This window comes from Symphalangus syndactylus, chromosome 5 (assembly GCF_028878055.3).
Source record: "Symphalangus syndactylus isolate Jambi chromosome 5, NHGRI_mSymSyn1-v2.1_pri, whole genome shotgun sequence".
In the NCBI taxonomy this organism is placed as follows: Eukaryota; Metazoa; Chordata; class Mammalia; order Primates; family Hylobatidae; genus Symphalangus; species Symphalangus syndactylus.
In genome coordinates, this window is record NC_072427.2 from 105364058 (window position 1) to 105385728 (window position 21671).

The following is a 21671-nucleotide window of genomic DNA, read 5'->3' on the forward strand; positions in this document are numbered from 1 at the left end:
CAATCTTCCAGGAAGGTATTAATAGTCTCATTTTGCCTATTAAAGAAGCGGTTTGTAGAAGCTCAAAGCCACATAGATCATATGTGGTAAAGCTTGCACTTGGAGCTACTTGAAGCTGTGTTTTCTGATCATCCTTATTGCTTCCAAAAGTCACATATATTTTACAGTAGTTACATAAATACATTATTTTTATATGTCCATTTGGAGATATACTTGAAAATGAGAGATTATCGATACATGCATTAGACAGTGAGCTTTGAGATCCCACAGATGTGTTCAAATTTGGCTCAATTGCCTCCAGCTATGTAATCTGCCACAACTTACATAACTGGCAATAATAATGAGATACATTTGTACATTGAGAAGAGACTGAGAACCAAGTCTTGGGACATTCCAGCATTCACATATTCATTTCTTCATACATTCACTTTTGAATTCAATATTACATTATTCTCCGATCCAGACACTGCAACTATAGTCCCAAGGGGTAGAAAGTAAAAAGTCAATAACTTGATGTTGCAATATATTCACATCCATGGAACCTATCTATATATCTGTATGTATACTTCAAGTCTCATTTAAAATATGGAATGACTGCTCTCTGCATTGCCCCCCACACACAGCTTTTGGTTTTTCACAGCATGTAGTCTCAAGGTAGTTTAATATTTTAAATGACAATTCAAGGCTATGAAATTAAATTTTCCAGCATTAAAACTGGAGGTCGTGCAATCTGTTATAACCTAGCTTCAAAAGTCATTGTTAAGAGCTGAAGCGCACCCCTCTGCCCCCAACCAATTTATATGTTGAAGCCCTAACACTCAATACGACTACATTTGGAAATAGCGCCTTTAAAGAGGTAATTAAGGTTAAATCAGAACCTAATGGTGGGGTTCTAATCCAATATGAGTGATGCCTTTATAGGAAGAAGAGACACTAGGGAAGGAAAAACACCAAGGAAAGGCCAAAGAAAGACAGAGAAAGAAAGAAAGCAGCTGTCTGCAACCCAAGGGGAGAAACCTCTGGAAAAGCCAAATCTGCTGGCAACTTATTTTGGAGTTCTAGCCTCCAGAACTAAAAGAAAAAATAAATTTCTGTTGTTTAAGCCATCCACTCTGTGGTATTATATTATGTCAATAGCATAGTCAACTAAAACAATCATCCGGCATAACTTCAGTTATACTCGAATGGTTGAAATAGTGACTAGCCCATCAGATTTTAGGAGATGACAGTCTTAATGAGAAGACTGTTGAGTAATTTGCAATCATATTCTAAAGTCACCACATATTATTTTTTTGTTGATATGGAATCTCTCTGATATCTGACCTATATTTGCACTCATGTTATTGCCTTTATGGAGGAGAACTTTACCTGTAATCACTTGTGATCTTTTGATGATATAACCCATGGTGATAGGTTTGTAGTAACTATTGCTCTGTGAGACAATACACCAGCAAACTCTGAGTTCTATGTTTTTACCTTAATCACCATGTTTGTCCTTGCATTTGTTGTTGCAATAGAATGTAGCTATACCCTACTCTACCAGGGACAAGCAGTTACTCAAATTAAAAAAAAAAAAAAAAAAAAAAAGAAATTTGCTAAGGACTTTGGTAAGACTGAGTTAGTGTCTCTTGAAATCTCTTTATGCCTCAACTCAATCCTCTTGGTTTATCAATTTTTCTTTTTTTTTAAGGTAACTTAGAAGAAGAAATCAATCCTCATTTATTTTCTAAAACATTGAGAGTTAGGGTAGTGCTTCAATACTACTAAAACTTTCATATTTTAGAAAAAAATCCTTGGGTGCTGTCAGACGAATGGTAGGCAAATTCAAGAGATAATACGTCAAGAGAAAGAGGAAGCTGTTTTTTTTTTTAGTCTTCAAAGGCTCTGTGTTTCCCAGCATTTTTTTTTCAGGGATGTATTTCATTTTTATTTAATTTTTAAGTTATGAATGACCTCCTTTCTTGCTTCTATTTCCCTATTATTACTATTTTTAATGGTCTGGGAAGAAAGAGTCACTTATTCGGGCCATTAAAAATGAAGTTTAATGAAAGCCTGTGCATTAAAAAAAATTCCTTCACTATTAGAAGCCAATCTGAAGAAGAGCCTCTTCTGGTTTCTAGGGGATTTACTGAAGAAACTGCACCCAAATGATGCATTCATCACATTTTACACTTAGAGCCTAACGTATGTTCATTTCTGAAATTCAATGCAGATACATCTAAACGAGCTGCCAATGAACAAGAATTTTTTTCCTCATTATTTTCTGTCACATTAAACTAAGTAGGGGTTCCTGTAAATTAAGTAAAGTTTGTCTACTTCTAAATATCACCAGAGTGTTTTTTTTTTCTTTCTGCTTCCGTTGGTTATGTGGAAACCAAATGTATCTTGATGGGAAGTGTTTCCCCCTAAGAAATAACGTCATTCACATAGATTGATATAGTGAAGCAATGGAGAATAAGGAAAATTCTCCAAAATGAATTTTCCTAAAAATGAAACATGTTGTGAACTGAATATAAGAAAAATAGGAGGAAAATAGCCCTGTTTTCCTACAGCAAACAGGCCCTCAGCCAAAATACTGTTGCATTTCTGACTGAGTTTGGGGCTATTACTAAAATGGAAATAAAATGTTATTTGTAAAAGATATTTTTTATACTCGAATCTGCATATGTATATTCTGTAGCTAACATTTACTACTTATATTCCATGGAAACAGATGCTATACAAATACAAGGATGTACCACTTGTTCATGTGGTAGGCAAATTAGGAATTTTATATCCACGATGGGAGTTTTTAAACATAATCAAAATGAGCATCTTCAAATTTTTTCTTTTCAGAGTGTTATAATTATGCTACATAGTTCCCTCTCAACTTTAACAGCCAGGTACTTATATTTTTGGCCCAAATTTTGGTCTCAACAAGGCTGGTAAATATACTTACAAAAAGCATATGGAGCAAAATTGACGCAGTCAAATGTTCTCTCTGTATTAATGTGGTTTACTCATACTAACCACACTTTGTCTCTCCTTCTCATATTTTGATAATTTTACCTAAGGGAAGGTACAGAGGAACTGTTCCTGTGGGAAAAGAGAGGGATAGTAGTAGAGGACTCTGTCTATACCTTTACGTGAGCAAGGATATGACAAGTCAATGGGTTAAGCATGAGCTAAATACTTGGACAGGCAAAATGCCATGAAAAATACCTACATCACTTAAGAAAGGGTTGAAACTAGAGAATTATAGTCTCAATCCTGGAAAATACACAGTGAGAAGAAAGAATAAAGGAAGATATGTATCATGGTGCTTAGGAATAGGGAACTGAGGCAAAGTTAGTAAGATAATTAGGGTAGAGAGAAGCTTTGAAAGGTCCTTCCTACAACTTGTACTCAACACTTCACATAACCAGCATGGAAAATGGGCTATATTATATATTGCCCCAGACATGCATTTGCATAAATACACATATATAGTTCACTGAAATCTTTCACAGTGTAGTACACTCAGTGGTCTGCTGTAGCTTACCTACAGGGTTCTAGATTCCAGGGTCAAAGTTTCCCTGCAAACTTGAATGTGTGCATGTCATTTTAATTTTTCTTTGGAGACAGGGGCATCTTGGTCCCAGTTCTATTCATCTTTCTTAAAGCATCTGAGGCTGGGGTAGAAGATGATCACATCAGTAGAGAGTGGCTTGCAGCTAACAGGCAAGGTACATTTACTTTCAGTTTCCAATGCCTCAATCAAACAGACTTTAAATGTGTCTGGTCCATCAGGCTGTGAGAATATCATGACTGACACTATCTATGGCAGTTCTGGGAATCCCTTCTCTCAACAGTGCCAGTCACACTGCTTTCTGGGTTGGGGCCAGTGGATGTGCTCCCTCTGAATGATTCAAGTTTGACTCACACAGCCATGACTCCTTTAAGGAGTACACCTAAATCCACGGCATCTCCTGCACCATTACTAAGATAACATCTCTATAATTCTTCCCAGTTCTCTACATAGTATCTAGTGAAGTTTTCCATGGCACACAAGGATAAACAAAAAAAAATACCTAGATTGCTTTGTTTCACATTCTCCAGTGGGATAAAGTCACAGCTACGTAAACCCAATCTAAGGCTATAAAAACCTTGGTACTAGTTAACGTTTCATTGATATTTTTTCCCATGGGAATTCATCCCTTTGAAGGAACTATCTCCTAGAGAGCCAAAGCTCCATTATTACAGTCAAGACCTACTGTACAGGTGGTCTGAGATCTTTTACTGTCCCATCCTAACAACTCCAAGAAATGTAGGAAGGTCTAAGCCCTAAGATGTCCCAGCTATTGCCATTTTTCCTTTATAAGCATTACACCCTTTACCTTTCCAAAGAGAACCAGTGGAAATTTAATAATTTGCCCGTTTTCTGCCCAGAGTAGTTGTAAATTGCTTCTTTTTCTGTCCAGTTTTGGTGTGCATCTCTGTAAACTGCATCTGAAAAAAATTTATATTTTCTATCCACCTTGCACAGATTTAATACTAGTTGTTAAAGTGAGGTGGACCAGAGGCTGCCTGCCAGTTAATGAGTAACTCTCCCTCCCCAGAGGAGTTAGTAATAACCAGATGCTATTCAGTATTTTATTCTGCAATCACCCATCCAATTCATCCTTGATTATAGCAATAAAATGGAGGACCACTTATAGAGCCGTTGACCATAAAATTTGTCATTTTCACCATAACGTACACAGGCTTCCCTCAAATCTTCTCAATCCATCCTCAAGGACCTTAGTTCTCTTCTTCGCAACACATCTGTCACTATCACATGTCCATTGCCAAAATTGTCAAGAATGATGAAGAGTCTGAGATTTTATCTTATTTGTCAGTTAACAAATTATGAACACTGCCTTTTTCTGGTGTACAGTCAATGTAATTTCTACAAATGTCTGTAATTATTTGAGGATATCACATAGATGTCTCCAGCAGATGAATACAAGCCACAGCATAGAGATGACTAATCAAATTACAACCAGACAGGGTTTGTCTACTTGATCCTGATATTTTAGGAAAACCAAGCTTATCTGTTAGTGTTAGAATTTATGCATTATTTAAATTGGATTTGGAACACACAAATCTCTCTCTTTAAACAATACATGCTGGGTAAGTCAAATTTTCAATTAAATAACTTAATATTGCATTTACCTATAGAAAAAAAGCACGATCTCTGTAAGGAAAATCACATAAAATTCATCCTTATAATGTATAACTGATGCTATTTGCTAAGTAGCTTTCTATAATATAAACATATCTGGTATTTTCCCAATAATAATGATTTAAATTGCTATCTTCTAGCTAGCAAAATGATTCTGTGTATTTAAATTTCCTCATTTTCCTGCATCAAAATGGAAATTTGTTTTTTGAAAATGCATAACTATGTATAAAATCCTTTTAAAAGCATTCATTTTATTTGATGAGCTGTCTATTTGGTACTATACCTATGGAAGCAGATCAATTTTAATACAGGCATTAATAAGACATGTTACCCCCTGGTGCCTGAAGGTGAAAATATAATAGGTTTGCCTTCAGAGAAACATTTCTGAATTCATCTGGTGATTGAACCAATTGTTCACTTGAAGACATTTTACCTAATTAATTCCTACGTAAGAATTGTCCAATGTATCACTTCTGAAAACAAAATGCTTCCTTAGTATATTGGTCTTCATTTTTTAAACGAAAAAAGTTAAACTCAAAGGACACTCTGATAATGAATCTAGAAGATAAATGCAGTGCACTGAGTTAACCATTCACTGTGTTATTTACATTCTTTCCAGGGCAGATTCTGCTGCAATCAGCATATTTGTATCCTCCAAAATAAAGCATCTTAGGTAACTTAATCTCTTCAATGCACATAAAGGAGATGAATTGGCATTCCAAAAAAATTGTTAATGTTTAAGTTACATTATTAACATAGATTTAAACATTTTTATCTTGGGTGGATGCAGAAAATTCAATATCAAAATAATAGTGTCTTGGAGCTATCATGAAAGAGGTGGCTGGTTTTTTGGAATGTCTGATTCTATTTCAATATACTTTGGAAACTCTTGTCTCAGATTCAACACATGACATCTGAGCATGGCAACTAATCATTTTATAGGGGGAAGTGTCCAGAGAAGCAAAAGCAACACTAAAAAGAGTAAAAAGCCAAAAATATATTCATTTAAGGAATACCTACTTGTTAATGAATAACACTGGTTTCTTTTCCTTTTATTTAGCAGACTGTGACCTACCTGTTTTGAGAAATGCTTTTTGAAATATTACTTTATGACATTTTGAGAAGACACATCTGATCATATTAATTATCAAAGAATATTGTGATCATATAGTAATCACCCTTTTAACAGATAATAAAAATTTTGCCTATATTTTGTACATAAACATGTTCTGCAGAGAATTATTAGTATTTTAAATTTATGATATATTCTTCTCTTTCTGAACATAACAAATCTAAGTTTGATCTTCTGATGCAAAGAATGCTGACAGCACATTCTGGCTAAGCAGGTTTATGAACTCAATTTACAATATGCTGTACACTAAGTAGGCACTGACCAAGTGTTGTAGAGACGAATTGTTTTTGGAAAGGAGAAAATGATTCTTTAGGACGTCTGACTCCTTGTAGAGGGCTACCAGGAAGGGAAGTACACTTGAAGAAGAGAAACCCCTAAATGATGGAATGCCTCTGGTCCAGTGTGGTGGCTCACGCCTGTAATCTCAGCACTTTGGGAGGCCAAGACAGGCAGATCACGAGGTCAGGAGTTCTAGACTAGCCTGGCCAACATGGTGAAACTGCGTCTCTACTAAAGATACAAAAATTAGCCAGGCATGGTGGCTGGCGCCTGTAATCCCAGCTGGGAGGCTGAGGCAGGAGAATCGCTTGAAACCAGAAGGCGGACATTACAGTGAGCCAAGATCGTGCCACTGCACTCTATCCTGGGTGAAAGAGCGAAACTCTGTCTCAAAAAAAAAAAAAAAAAAAAAAAAAAAAGATGGAATACCTCCACTTCTTTTCTAACTCCAAATACAAAGTTAGGCTCAGAAAACTAAAACAATCGAATGCTTTATTCCATAAAAGCACTTTCCTCAGAATTGTTACACATTATACTGTTTTATATAAGATATTCATATATAGTTCAATGAAATACATATCAATCACAGGAAAAACATGGCCCAAGTTTAACAAGCCTCAGGCTGTTTGAGAAGCATTTACCTATTATACATGCCTTGATATGTTGTCAATCTAGACCAAAACAGATGAGAACTTCTTATCTTACTACAGTCAAGAAAACGGTTTACTAAAGAAGAAAGTTTAGCAAAGATCCTGAAGAGGTGTACCGTGGAGCCACATGGCTATGTTGGGGGGAGAGTTTTCATGTTTAAGGAAGAAGAGCAAAGCCATGAGTCACCCATGTGTCTGTTGGGTACAAGCATGGAACCATTGCGGCTTCTATGGAAATAAGGAAAGGAGAGAATACTAGAAAGTATAATAAAGAGGAAGTCAAACTGTCGCTGTTTGCTGATGGTTATGATCATATACCTAGAAACCCTAAAGACTCATCCAAAAAGCTCCTAAAACTGGTAAATGAATTCAGCAAAGTTTCAGAATACAAAATTAATGTACACAAATCAGTAGTTCTGCTACACGCCTACAGTGGTGGGCAAGCTGAGAATCAAATGAAGGACTCAACCTCGTTTACAATAGCTGCAAAAAATTAAATTAAATTAAATTAAATACCTAGGAATATACCCAACAAAGGAGGTGAAAGACCTCTACAAGGAAAACTACAAAACATTGCTGAAAGAAATTACAGATAACACAAACAAATGGAAACACATCCTATGTTCACGGATGGGTAGAATCAATTATGTGAAAATGGCCACATTGTCAAAAGCAATCTACGAATTCCATGCAATTCTCATCAAAATGCCACTGCCATTCTTGCAGAACTAGAAAAAACAATCCTAAAATTCGTATGGAACCAAAAATAGCCCACGTAGCCAAAGCAAGACTAACCAAAAAGAATAAATCTGGAGGCCTCACATTACCCAACTTCAAACTATACTATAAGGCCACAGTCACCAAAACATCATGGTATTGGTATAAAAATAGGCACATAGACCAATGGAACAGCATAAAGAACCCAGAAACAAAGCCAAATAGAGCCAACTGATCTTCAACAAAGAAAACAAAAACATAAAGTGGAGAAGGGACACTCTATTCCACAAACGGTGCTGGGATAATTGGCAAGCTACATGTAGAAGAAATGAACTGGATCTTCATCTCTCACCTTATACAAAAATCAACTCAAAACTGATCAAACACTTAAATCTAAGACCTGAAACCATAAACATTCTAGAAGATAACATCGGAAAAACCCTTCTAGGCCTTGGCTTAGGCCAAGATTTCATGACCCAGAACCTAAAAGCAAATGCAACAAAAACAAAGATAAATAGATGGGACTTGATTAAACTAAAAAGCTTCTGCAAAGCAACAGAAATAGCAGAGTTAACACACAACCTACAGAGTGGGAGAAAATCTTCACAATCTATACATCTGACAAAGAACTAATATCCAGAATCTACAAAGAACTCAAACAAATCATCAAAATAAACTAACAATCTCATCAAAAAGTAGTAGGCAAGGACATGAATAGACATTTTTCAAAAGAAGATATACAAATATCCAACAAGCATATGGGAAAATGTTCAGTATCACTAATTATCAGGGAAATTCAAACCAAAAACACGATGGGATACCACCTTACTCCTGTACAAATGGCTATAATAAAAAAATAAAAAAAATAGATGTTGGTGTGGATGTGATAAAAAGGGAAGACGTTTACAACGTTGCTGGGAATATAAACTAGCACAACTGAAAGGAGTTAGCTTGCCTTGGGTAGATAGCAAAGGAAGGGTCCCAGAGAGCCCCTGGCCCATGGGTCAGTGCCTCATCCTCACATAACATAAAAAGCAGCCTGGGAAAAAAATCAAGCTGCAGACACCATAAGGGAACTAGCACATGGTGCCGTGCCTGAAGACATGGCTAGGGCTGCATAGACAGAAAAACCTCCAGCCCATTTGGATAAACACTTGCACAAACCTCTGGCTCACTCAGATTAAAAAAAAAACAAGGCCCAGCGTAGAAATGCCTTTGTGCCTTCTATAGTCAGCGGGATCCCAGGAAAAAGTTTCTTCTCTTTTTGTGGGCATGGCTACAGTGGGCTCCGGTGGGTTCCAGTGGGTTCTGGTGGGCACTCTCCTTTCTTTTTTTGATTGTGAGCCCGGCCTCTATGAATCATCGCTTCAGCCCGATTGGTCCTGAACCAAGGTCTCAAGCCAAGCTTTTACTTCAGCTCCTGATAGGTCCTGGGGCAAGCTGAGTAGCCTCCATAAATAATCCCTTCAGCCCCTGATTGGTCCTGGGCCAAGCTTTCTAATTGGTCCCAGGCCAAGGTCCTTGGCCAAGCTGAGTTACACATTCTCTAAGACAGTCTATGTACTGAGCACATTTATTCCCCTTCCCAGTCCATAAAAACCCTGGACCCCAGCCTCATAGGGGGCACCCCCTTCGGGCTCCCCTCTCCACTGGCAGAGAGCTTTCTTCTTTCGCTTATCAAAACTTTTGCTCGAACCTCACTTTTGTGTCTGCTCTCCTTAATGTTCTTGGAGGTAGGACAAAGAATTCCAGGTATTACCTCAGACAACAAGAGACTGCTACATCTTGGTGCATTGCTGAAACTAAAACACGACCACTATGAATAACAGTGTGGGGAGTCCGTAAATAACTAAACATAGATCTACCATTCAATCTAGCAATCCCACTACTGGGTATCTACCCAGAGAAAAAGAAGTCATTACATGAAAAAAAATACATGCACATGAATGTTTATAGCAACACAATTTGCAATTGCAAAAATATGGAACCCGACTAAATGCCCATAAATCAATGAGTGGATAAGAAAACGTGATAGATAGATAGATATATACACACACACCATGGACTACTACTTAGCCATAAAAAGGAACAAAATAATGGCATTTACAGTATCCTGGATGGAACTGGAGACTATTGTTCTAACTGAAGGAATGGAAAATCAAACCTTGTATGTTCTCACAAGTGGGAGCTAAGCTATGAGGATGCAAAGGCATAAGAATGATACGATGGACGTTGGGGACTTGGGGGAAAGGGTGGGAGTGGGGGTGAGGGATAAAAGACTACGCATTGAGTACAGTGTACACCGCTTGGGTGATGGGTGCACTGAAATCTCAGAAATCAGCACTGAAGAACTTACTCATGTAACTAAACGCCACCTGTTCCCCAATCACCTATTGAAATAAAAAAGTACATAAAAATATTTAAAAAAAGAAACAAAGAAAGTCTAATAAAGAGGTAAGCACAGAGTGCTTTGTATACAATTCTAAGGACTTTAACTGTTATGGTGACTGAAACAGGAAACCAATGGATGGTTGTGAGAGACAAGACAAGTCTTCTGCCTTAACTGAAGATTTCTTGCTACTTGGAGAAAATACACTGAATAGACAGCAAGGGCAGAACAGGGAGACAAATTAGGAGGCAACTGAAATAAATGTGATGATGTCATGGAGTATGTAGTATAAATGAAAGTAATCATATATGGACACATTTTCAAAATATTTTAAAGGTAGTATCAACAGGGTTTGTTAATATATGAAACATGGAGTAAAAGATAAAGAGAACAGAGAAGGAAGCTAAAATATTCTTGCTCTTTGATTTTATGTTGAGCTCTTTTAAGAAATAAATTCAAAGATCTTGAAAGTTGTACCCATGTCATATTCCTGCAAGTTACCTTAGACCTTTGTGGTGCCCTGAGTCCCGAAGTGTGTTAAAGATTCACTATCTCTTTTTTGGGTCAAGCTTCTTGTTTATTCTTTCTGTGTTCTCTCAGAGTGTTGTACTTAAAAACCCATCAACTTCCCCCGTTTTCCCAAGTGATTCCGAACTCGTATAAGAGGCGATAATCCCCCAATTCCTCTTTATCTATCTATTCATCTAAATATAGATGCTCCTCAATTCATGATAGGGTTATGTCCCTATAAACTCATGATAAATTGAAAGTATTCTAAGTCGAAAATGCATTTACTATATGTAAACTACTGAACATCAATCATAGCATAGACTAGCCTACCTTGAACATCCTCAGGACACTTACATTAGCCTGCAGCTGGGCAGAATCATCTGACAACACGGTAAGCTGAAGAATGTCGGTTGTTTATCCTACTGATTTCCTGGCTGACTGCATAGCAGCTGGAGAGAGCATCATACTGCATATCACTAGCCTGGGAAAAGATCAAAATATAAAATTTCAAGTATAGTTTTACTAAACATATATTGCTTTCACAGTATCCTTTAATTAAAAAAACATAAATTGAACTATAGTTTAGTTGGGGGCTATCTGTACTTACGTAATGCTTACAAAATGCCAGCCACATTCTCTACTTTATATAGAGCTTTATCACTCATTCAGTTCTTACAGCAATACTTTAAGGTAAATGTTACAATGACCTCTAATTTAGAGATTTAAAAACTGAGACACAGAGGCTTAGAGTGAGTCTGCAAGGTTACTTAGTGATAATTGCAGAGCCAGGATTCAAATACTATGGGAAATCCCATGCTCCCAACTGCTCCAGATTCTCTATGTTTTTATATCTATTGGACTTATTTAGAAAAGTTCCTGGGCATCCCATATACCTCAAATAAGCATGGAAAATAAAAGTACTGTAAGAAACTCAAGAGTATAAATGCATTTTTGAAATTAAAAATAAGTTTTGGGAGATTATATAACATTTATAATTTTAGGTTCTTGCTTTTCACTTATGCAAATTAATGTCAAAATAAATGTATTTTTGACATTGTATATTCTACATTACTTACAACTTAAATTCAGTTATCAGTTCAATGGCCATATAACTTATTGTCAAACTGGAAAAATGTTGACAGTGAAAGAGAATGGTATTAATAATTATGCCAGGACAATAGGCATAAAGGATTGTCCCAGGCAGTTCCCTTAGAGATGGGTCTACGCAGATACAATGAAATGGCTTTGCTTCTTCAACATAAGCTGCTAGATTGATTCTCTAATTAAAATAATTAATTCAGGTTTTCTATGCCATACTATACATTTTTGGAAATGCACTTTTTTACTTTACACAGGTAAAAATCTGCCACTCTAGTAAATGAATACTCATAATTGTAAGTTTGTTTCCTATTGTCTTGTTAAATTTTCTACTGTTGAAATTGTATTCATTACTCAATCATTGGGTGGTGAATATAAAGCATTTCCATGAAACACCAGGCTGTGAAATGGGAAAATGACCTCCAGCTTGGAAAATCATGGCTTTAGGATCTTTATGTTTGTTTCCTAAATTTTTTTAAGCTTTTCCCAATGTTTACATTAAAGCAGGAGACTAATAACTTAGCACTATGTTTATAGTGCTGTGTAAGCATAGGCATATAAACAGATGCCCTGTTTTTCTTTTCTTTTCTTAGCAATATGATCCCCAAACTCAAAGAAACAGAAACTTTTTCCCTTACTGTCATTCCTGCTGTTGGGGGAAGGTAATATATCCCAGTGCATAAAACCGTCCTCATATTCTGGAAATACTATCCTCTCTTATAAGCATCCCAGTAATAATATCAACAACATGTTATGATCATGTTATTCCCCTACCATAACAAAAAAATAGAAGGAGTTTCCACTGTATACAATCTGAAGTGTGACTTCTTACCATTGCTTAAGGGTGTTAATCTACTCGTTTTTTTTTTTTTTATTCTAAAATACTTATTTCTCCTCTTCACCCCCTGCCCATTTTAACATCTCTGAACCTGAGAAGGGAATACCAATCACAGCTGGTCTGGTGGCAGTTGTGGTGATATGCTACTGTCAGATTGCTCTTTATGAACCTGGTTAATAAGTGTTCATGTTATTAGCACTTCTATTATTTAAATAAAAACAAAATAAATTTTTCGACTTTTGTAACATTTCTAGTTGTTAGAAAGTTATTGCACTGTACTTTTCATGAAACCATTTTTTTTCTTCTAAATATTGCAGGTAAATTCAATGAAGCATCTTATAATCAATACGTCTTAAATTTGATGGAGTACAGAAGCTTGCAGAGATTACTCCTAAATGCTTTTATTCATGTACCTCATATTTTGGAAACATGGTCCTCTCTTATAAATATCCCAGTAATATTATCAACATCAGATACCTCCTAAGGCAATAATAACACAGCATAATTTCTGTAGTGTATATTAGACAATGCAAATTGATATGTATTCTACAAAATGACTAGTAATCTTCAATAGTTTCAAAGTCAAGAGAGAGAAAATATTCCATATTAGAGGGAACTATGGAAATATGCCAACTAAATTCAATGTGTGAGCCTGAATTGGATTCTGGAATTGAAAAGGAATATTAGTGATACAAAGAATAAAAGTTGAATAAAATCCCTAGATTGGCTAGTAGTATTGCATTAATGTCGACTTGCTTTTTTTTTATAATTACATTTTTTGATTATGTAAGTAAACACCATTTGAGAAGCCGGATAGGTAAATGGGTTCTGCGCTATTTCTGCAACTCTTGTAAGTATACATTTATAGCAATATAAAAAGCTAAAAAATAAAAATATAAAAAGTAAAATGCATTTTATTTCAAAAGAAAGAAAAGCCAAAGTTATATTTTATAAAGATATCTATGGTAACTGATAAAATTTGATTTTATGGATTATATTAGAAAAGTAGAGGATGTGAACTGATGAACTTAAACAATGGGACTAATTGAAGAAGCATAACACACGGCCACGCCCACAGTGCTACTTCCTGAAAATTAGATTTCTGAATGGCGCCAATAAACTTCAGGTACTTTTTATGTTCCTGGGATTATATTACAGGAGTTATTAAGAAATTATTTTAGGCAGCTAGAAAGGGTAAAAGAGTCCTCGGTAAGGCTTTTTAATAATAAAGCAGCCCCCAAAACATTTCTTTTCTAACAGAAAGCAGTCTGAAAAACCAGACCTGCAGGCATTGATATGCAAGCCACAGGCTTGCATACGTAAATGCAGACGGCTCAGAGCCAGGTACACCCAATGTGGCGGTTCCCGCAACTTTTTCTTTGTTGCTACGTGTGCAGACATCATGACAGTGAGCCATGTAGAGGCCATGTGTACAGGTATCATGGTGACCAGCCAAGTAGTCATATTTGCACAATCAAAGTTAGGGTGGGAGGGACTTTTTTTTGGGGGGGGAGCTATTTGAATGACACAACTGGTCAAGTCAATCCCTTGGGCCCTATGCAAATCAGACACCGCCTCCTCAAACCTCCCAGTGTAACCTAGTGCCTTCCGCCCCATGCGGGGTTATTCTGTTTGGAGCCCTCCTCCCTCTGTAAGGAAGAACTGTTCTTTCCTTTCTTGCTTACTAAACTTTCCAGTCCTTAATCCGCTCCACGTGTGTCCGAGTCACTAATTTTCTCAGCACCAGACCAAAAGCCCTGGATGTTTCCCCAGACAATGGAGCCATATTAATTGGACCAATAATCATGTGGCTCACTGAAAGACATGACTTTGACATGTGCATTCATTTAAATTACTTTACATCTTTTTTAATTTGAAAAAAATTGATTCACCTTAAAGATAATCAGTATTTCCATTTTAGTCCTACTTAAAGAAGAGTTTTAAGATTAACTTTTAGGAGGGACTATTGTCAGGAGATTCTTGGGCACTTATACACAGGATTAACAACATTTATTAAGGTCTATGATAAGGTAGCCCTTATGATAGATGATCAAACCAAATATAAACACAAAACCTGTCATAGTGAATTGAAAATATAGACAAACTAGCTGAATAAATATGTATACATTAAACATAGAGGGAACACGAATAATTAACTCCAATGACAGTGGAAGTTAGGAATGAAGACATTATTTTTTAGAGGGTAGAGAATTCCAAGTAATTTGCAGTTAATTACCTTTAACCATTATAATTTACCTTGTCTTGTTGCTGTTGTAATGTCAGCTGTAAAGCTTAGTACTGCTATTTTGTAGGTAAAATTTCCTTTACCTCCTCCTATTGAGAGGTGAAAACGTGCGAGCCCTTGCTCGCTCTTGGCTCTCGGTGCCTCCTTGGCCTCGGCGTCCGCTCTGCCCGCGCCCCAGGAGCCCTTCCGCCCGCCGATGTGCCCTAGGGGCCGTCCTGGGGCTGGCTGAGGCCGGAGCCGGCTCCCTCTGCTGGCGGGGAGGTGTGTGGGGAGAGGCGCGGGCGGGATCCAGGGCTGCGCGCGGCGCTTACAGGCCTGAGCGGGTTCCGGGTGGGCCCCGGCTCGGCGGGCCCCCGCACTTGACGCGACAGGCGGCGCCTGCTGGGCTTGATGGGGGGACGAGCTCCCTCTGGGCTGCCGGAGCTCCCGGACTAGGTGCCGCAAAGTCCCGGGCGAGTGCCATTGAGAGGTGAAGCCGGCTGGGCTTCTGGGTTGGGTGGGGACCTGGAGAACTTTTCTGTCTGGCTAAAGGTTCCTAAACGCACCAACTGGCACTCTGTGTCTAGCTAAAGGTTTGTAAACGCACTAATTAGCACCTTGTCAAAACGGAGCAACCAGCTCTCTGTAAAACGGACCAGTCAGCGCTCTGTAAAATGGACCAATCAGCTCTCTGTAAAATGGACCAATCAGCAGAATGTGGGTGGGGCCAGATAAGGAAAAAAAAAAAAGCCGGCCACCTCGGCAGCGGCGCAGTCCTCTCGAGTCACCTTCCATGCTGTGATAACTTTCTTCTTTTGCTGTTTGCAATAAATCTTGCTGCTGCTGACTTTTTGGGTCCATGCCCCCTTTATGAGCTGTAACACTCACCCCAAAGGTCTGCAGCTTCACTCCTGTGGCCACACTCCTGTGGCCAGGAAGACCATGAACCCACCAGAAGGAGTGAACAACTCCAGATGCGCCACCTTTAAGAGCTGTAACACTCACTGCGAAGGTCTGCAGCTTCACTCTTGAAGTCAGTGAGACCACGAACCTACGGAAGGAAAAAACTCTGGACACATCTGAACATCCGAAGGAACAGGTGGGTCCGCGGCTTCATTCATGAAGGTGGGTCCGGGGTCCGCGGCTTCATTCATGGAGTCACCGAGACCAAGAACCCACCAATTCGGGACACACACTATCTCTACTCTCATCTTGACTTCTGACTGTTTTTAAGTTTTTCTCTACATCTTTAGTTTTCAACAATTCTTTTATACTTTTTGATGTTTTGTGGTCTGGTATTTTTTAGTTTCCCCCACTTAAGGTTTTTATTATTTTTATGTCTGTGGCATTATGTCACTTCCAGGTTTTGACAGTTCTCAGACATGACCTATTTGATAATTGATTCCTAATAATTCTCAACTCTTTTCCTCTAATTAAATATATGTTAGAACCTTTTACCATGTTACATGTGCTCTTACCCTCTAGTCAACATTTTCCTTCTTTTGTTATTTACTTTATTTATTTATTTTTGAGACATGGTCTCCATCTGTCCCCGAGTCTGGAGTGCAGGGGCACCATTTCGACTCAGTGCAACCTCCGCCTCCCAGGATCAAGGAATTCTTGTGCTTCATGAGAAAAAATAGCTGGGCATGGTGGCACATGCCTGTACTCCCAGCTACTTGGGACTCATGCTCAGCAAAATTTTTGTATGTGTTTTTGGTAGAGGGGGGGGTTTCACCGTGTTGGCCAGGCTTGTCTCGAACTCTGGGCCTCAGGCAATCTGCCCATCTTAGCCTTCCCAAAGCATTGGAATTACAAGCATAAGTCACCACACTTGGCCCATTTTCCTTCTTTCAATTGCTTATGCTTCTATCTGGGTGTTTACTTTTGACCTTTCTGCTGATTAATTTTCTCTTCACCTGTGCCTAATCTGCTGATTAATTTTCTCTTCACCTGTGCTTAATCTGCTGTTAAATACATAAAATGGAGTTTTCATGTCTATTTTCTTTTTTTGGTTTTTGAATAAACATTGGTTTATTTGTTAAGTAAATCGTGTTGTGTATATTTAAGGTGTAGGCAACACGATGTGAGATACACATAGACAGTAAAATGGTTAGTATAATAAAGCAAATTAAAATGTCATCATCTCACATAGCTATTTATTTTTGTGTGTGCTAAGAACAGCTAAAATCTATTCATTTAGCAAAGATCCCGAAAACTACAATATTATTAACTATAGTCTTTTTCACATCTTCATGTTGATCTCTGGCCTTCTACATCCTATGTATCTGCAACTTTGTATCCTTTGACATACATCCCCCTCTTTCCTTCTCCACTCAATCCCTGGTTACCACTGTTTTATTCTGTGTCTGTATATTTGCCCTTTTTAAAGAAATAGATGCCACATATGAGATAATGCAATATTTTTCTTTCTGTGTTTGGCTTACTTAGCATAATGCCCTCCAGGTTTATCCATTTTGTGGCAAATGTCAGGATCTCCTTTTTAAAGGCTGAATAATATTCATTTTATATATATGATTATATGCATACACATACACACACACACACACACATACACATGTACCACAGGTACTTTACGCGTATTTTGTCAATTGACATTAAAGTTGCTGCTGCTTTTTTTTTTTTTTTGAGAAGAAGTCTCACTCTTGTCCCCCAGGCTGGAGTGCAATGGTGTGATCTCCACTCACTGCAACTTCTGCCTCCCGGGTTCAAGCGATTCTCCTGCCTCAGCCCCTCGGGTGTCTGGAATTACAGGCGCACGCCAACACGCCTGGCTAATTTTTGTATTTTTAGTAGAGACGGGGTTTCACCATATTGGCAAAACTGGTCTCGAACTCCTGACCTCAGGTGATGCACCCGCCTTGGCCTCCCAAAGTGCTGGGATTACAGGCATGAGCCACTGCGCCCGGCCTAAGTTGCTTCTGTATTTTGGTTATTGTGAGTAATGCTGAACAAACATGGGAAGGCAGATATTTTTACAAAATGGTGATTTTTATTTTCTTTGGGTATACACTCAAGAGAGGAATTGCTGGGTCATAAGTTAGTTCTATTTTCAATTTCATAGAGAACTCCATATTGTCCATAAGTTTGCACTAACTTAAAGTCCAATCAGCAGTGAGTTCTCTTTCCTCCACATACTCACCAATAGTCATTAGCTTTTGTCTTTTTGAGAATAGCTGTCTTAACAGGTATGAGGTAATATGTCATAGTGGTTTTGATTTGCATTTCCCTGATGATTAGGGATGTCGAGCATCTTTTCATGTAACTGCTGGCCATTTTTAAGTCTTCTATGGAAAAATGTCTCTTCAGGTTCTTTTTCAATTTTTTAATTGGGTTATTGTTTTTTGGCTATTAAATTCTATAAATTCTTTATAAATTTTTGATATTAACTTCTTATCAGAAATACAATTTCTAAATACATTCTCTCTATTTATAAGTTGTCTTTTCTTTTGCTGAGTGTTTTATTTGATGTTCGGAAGCTTCATAGGTTTATTTTATAAACATATATATCAAAATCAATATATAATGGTTGTTTTCATTCAGTCTGTATTTCCTTATGGTTTTCAATCTTTTCTGATCTTCTGGTATGCCTGATAACTTCTGATTTAGTGACAAATTGTGAAAATTATGTACATGGGAGATGGGGAGACAGTGAAAAAGGTTGAAAAATTAACTATTGCGTCCTATGCTCACTACCTGTGTGCCAGGATCTCTCATATCCCAAATCTCAGCATCATGCAATATACCTATGTAAAAAATCTGCACATGTGTTCCCTGAATCTAAAATAAAAGTTAAAATTATTTTAAAAAATAGTAATACCAATACTAAAGGTCAGGCATGGTGGCTTATGCCTTTAATAATACCAGCACTTTGGGAGGCCAAAATGGGAAGATTGCTTGAAATTAGTCAGGTGTTTAAGATCAGCTTAAGCAACATAGTGAGATCCCATCTCCCCCGCCAAAAAAATGTAGCTAGATGTGGTGGCAGGTGCCTGAAGTCCTAGTTAATGGGGAAGCTGAGGCAGGAGGATCGTTTGAGCCCAGGAGTTTGAGGCTACAGTGAGCTATGATCACATCACTGCACTCAAGCCTGGGCAACAGAGTGAAATCCTTTCTCTAAAAATACAAAATTTTTAAAAATATATAATTAAAATAAATACTGTTTCATGTTAATGGAATCATACACATTCACAAAGTAAATTTTGACCACTTACTGGGCTCAATGAATGAAAATACATACCAAGTTTTTTCTTTGCTATTGAGGTGTTTGGATCAGAATACACAGGCACATATTTATATAATAATATATTAGGTTAGTGCAAAAGTAATGCTGGTTTTTTGCTGTGACTTACTTTTTTTTGTTTTTTTTTTTGAGACGGAGTCTTGCTGTCGCCCAGGCTGGAGTGCAGTGGTGCCATCTCAGCTCACTACAAGCTCCGCCTCCTGGGTTCATTCTCCTGCCTCAGCCTCCCAAGTAGCTGGGACTACAGGTGCCCACCACCACGCCTGGCTAATTTTTTTTATTTTTAGCAGAGACAGGGTTTCACCATGTTAGCCAGGATGGTCTTGATCTCCTGACCTCGTGATCTGCCTGCCTCGACCTCCCAAAGTACTGGGATTACAGGCGTGAGCCACCACACCCGGCCTTTTGCCATTACTTTCAATGGCAAAGACTGCAATTACTTTTGCACCAACCTAATATCTCATGTATATATTTTTATGTTACCTCAGTTTCATCTGGTCAATATAAATGTGCCACTATTTGTTAAGCTACAGCTATATATTATGCTTTCAAAATTTACATTTCTCCAATTTTAATCTTTTTCTGTACATATAAAATTTATAGTGCCATTTCTGACTTGTATACCTTTGCTTCTGTGAATGATTCTAAGTCTATACAATGGATGAAATGGAATTATGAACCAGTCCTTCTGGTGTATCTTGAACATAGCTTTTAGGCATTTTTTTCAGGATGCATTTCATTTCACTTCATCAATAATGACTTTTTATAGCTTTTATGATTTTTATTTTTTAAATTAATATATATTAGAGGGACATGGTTCCAGTGTACATGTGATAATTTTATACATGCATATTACCAGAATAGGGCAATTGATATATCCATCATCTTAAAAATTTATCCTTTCTTTAGGCTAGAAATATTTGTATTTTTCTCTTCTTGCTATTTTGTAGTGGTTAATTGATTAGTGATGACTATGGTCACCGTACTGATCTATCAAACATCAAGTCTTATTTCTTCTATCTAAGTGTATATTTGTACCCATCCATCAGCTGCTTTTCATCCTTTTCAGCTTTTGATTTATGTGTTAATGTATTTGTTTTAATTCTCTTGGTTCTTATCATCACACAGTTATTTGCTTTGTAATTTGCTTTATTGTTAATTGTTTTCACTTAGACAGATCAAGAGACATGTGGACCCAGAGACCAGTATTTCGTGTTATAATTATCACCTCAGATCCTAGAACAGCACTGACTAACACTAGGAGGAGTTATTACTTGTTAGTCCTTGATGGATAATACTATAGAGCCGCCTCATAACCTGTCAGAAATTCTACCTTCTTTTACTATCTAGAAATGATAGTTTGTTACTAAAATATTGTAACCAAGTTGTTCCTTAATCTATTTAATTTTATATATGCCTGCACAATGGCATCGCATGCTCATTTCAAACTATTATGATAACAAATTCACAAGTCAATCCAATATACCATACTGTGACACTGAAATATCTCACAGTATTCTCTATTCAAACTGAAATGTAGAATATATTACATTGTAGTAATTAATTCATTCATTTAGCAAGTATATTGAGTACTTAGTTACTCCATACTAAGCTTTAAGCGAAGTACTTACTTCATATAAAGCTTTAGGCAAAGCACTCGCTGTACAATTGTGAAAGCACCAAAAACATCTGACTTTGTAGAACTTGTATTCTAGTCGAAGAAAGAAGGTATTAAGCAATTAACATTTAAAAAGCAAATTATATTGAATGCTATGAAAAAATACAGCAGGGTAAGCAGGGTCAGTGTGGGGTTGGGGTACTAGATGTAGACATTTTAAAATAGGAAGGTCAGGTTAAAACTCATTAAGAAGCTGGTGTTACCAAGTGCTACAAACTGGATGGCTTAAACACCAGAAGGTTGTTGTCTCATGTAAGAGACAATAGTGGCTTGGCACAAAAGTGGAGTGCAGAGAGAGGTGGCTTAATTTTGATATATTTTGAAATAAATAGTATATGCTCTTCAATTAAATGTGGGGCTTGAAATAAAAAGAGGAAACAAAGATGTGTCAGATTTTTGAAACAGAATTTCTCTCTTGCAGAACATTTTATTTAATTATTCTTTAATACCTTTCAAATATATTAATTACAGGTACAAATGTACCTGTAATTTCCCCTGAATGCCCCTTCTGCAAAGAAAGAATGTAAGGATATTTATTTAATTTAGAAGCAATTTTTGATACTCATTTTCTTTCTTATCTTACAAGGATCTTCTCTCAGTCCTTGTAAGATACTTCAAAATACAATAACATAGTTCTCGTTGTTTTATTTCTCTGTTAGATATTTTGATACTTTGTATAAAGCTCTCAATATCAAAATGAATTGAGTTGG

At 37.2% G+C, this 21671-nt stretch overlaps 1 long non-coding RNA gene across 4 annotated transcripts in view; it reads right to left on the reverse strand.

Annotated features, from left to right (window-relative positions):
- Positions 1–15323, reverse strand: part of LOC134736658 (uncharacterized) — a 232281-nt gene extending 216958 nt beyond the window's left edge. For 2 of the 4 annotated variants that reach the window (XR_010120799.1, XR_010120802.1), the window contains exons 1-2: positions 15052–15250; positions 11214–11340 (exon numbers count right to left, since the gene is read on the reverse strand). This is a non-coding gene — a long non-coding RNA (uncharacterized lncRNA). Of the gene's footprint in view, positions 1–11189; positions 11341–15051 lie in introns of all 4 variants that reach the window. The other 2 variants (XR_010120801.1, XR_010120800.1) reach the window with 2 other exon arrangements.
- Positions 15324–21671: the final 6348 nt, after the last annotated feature.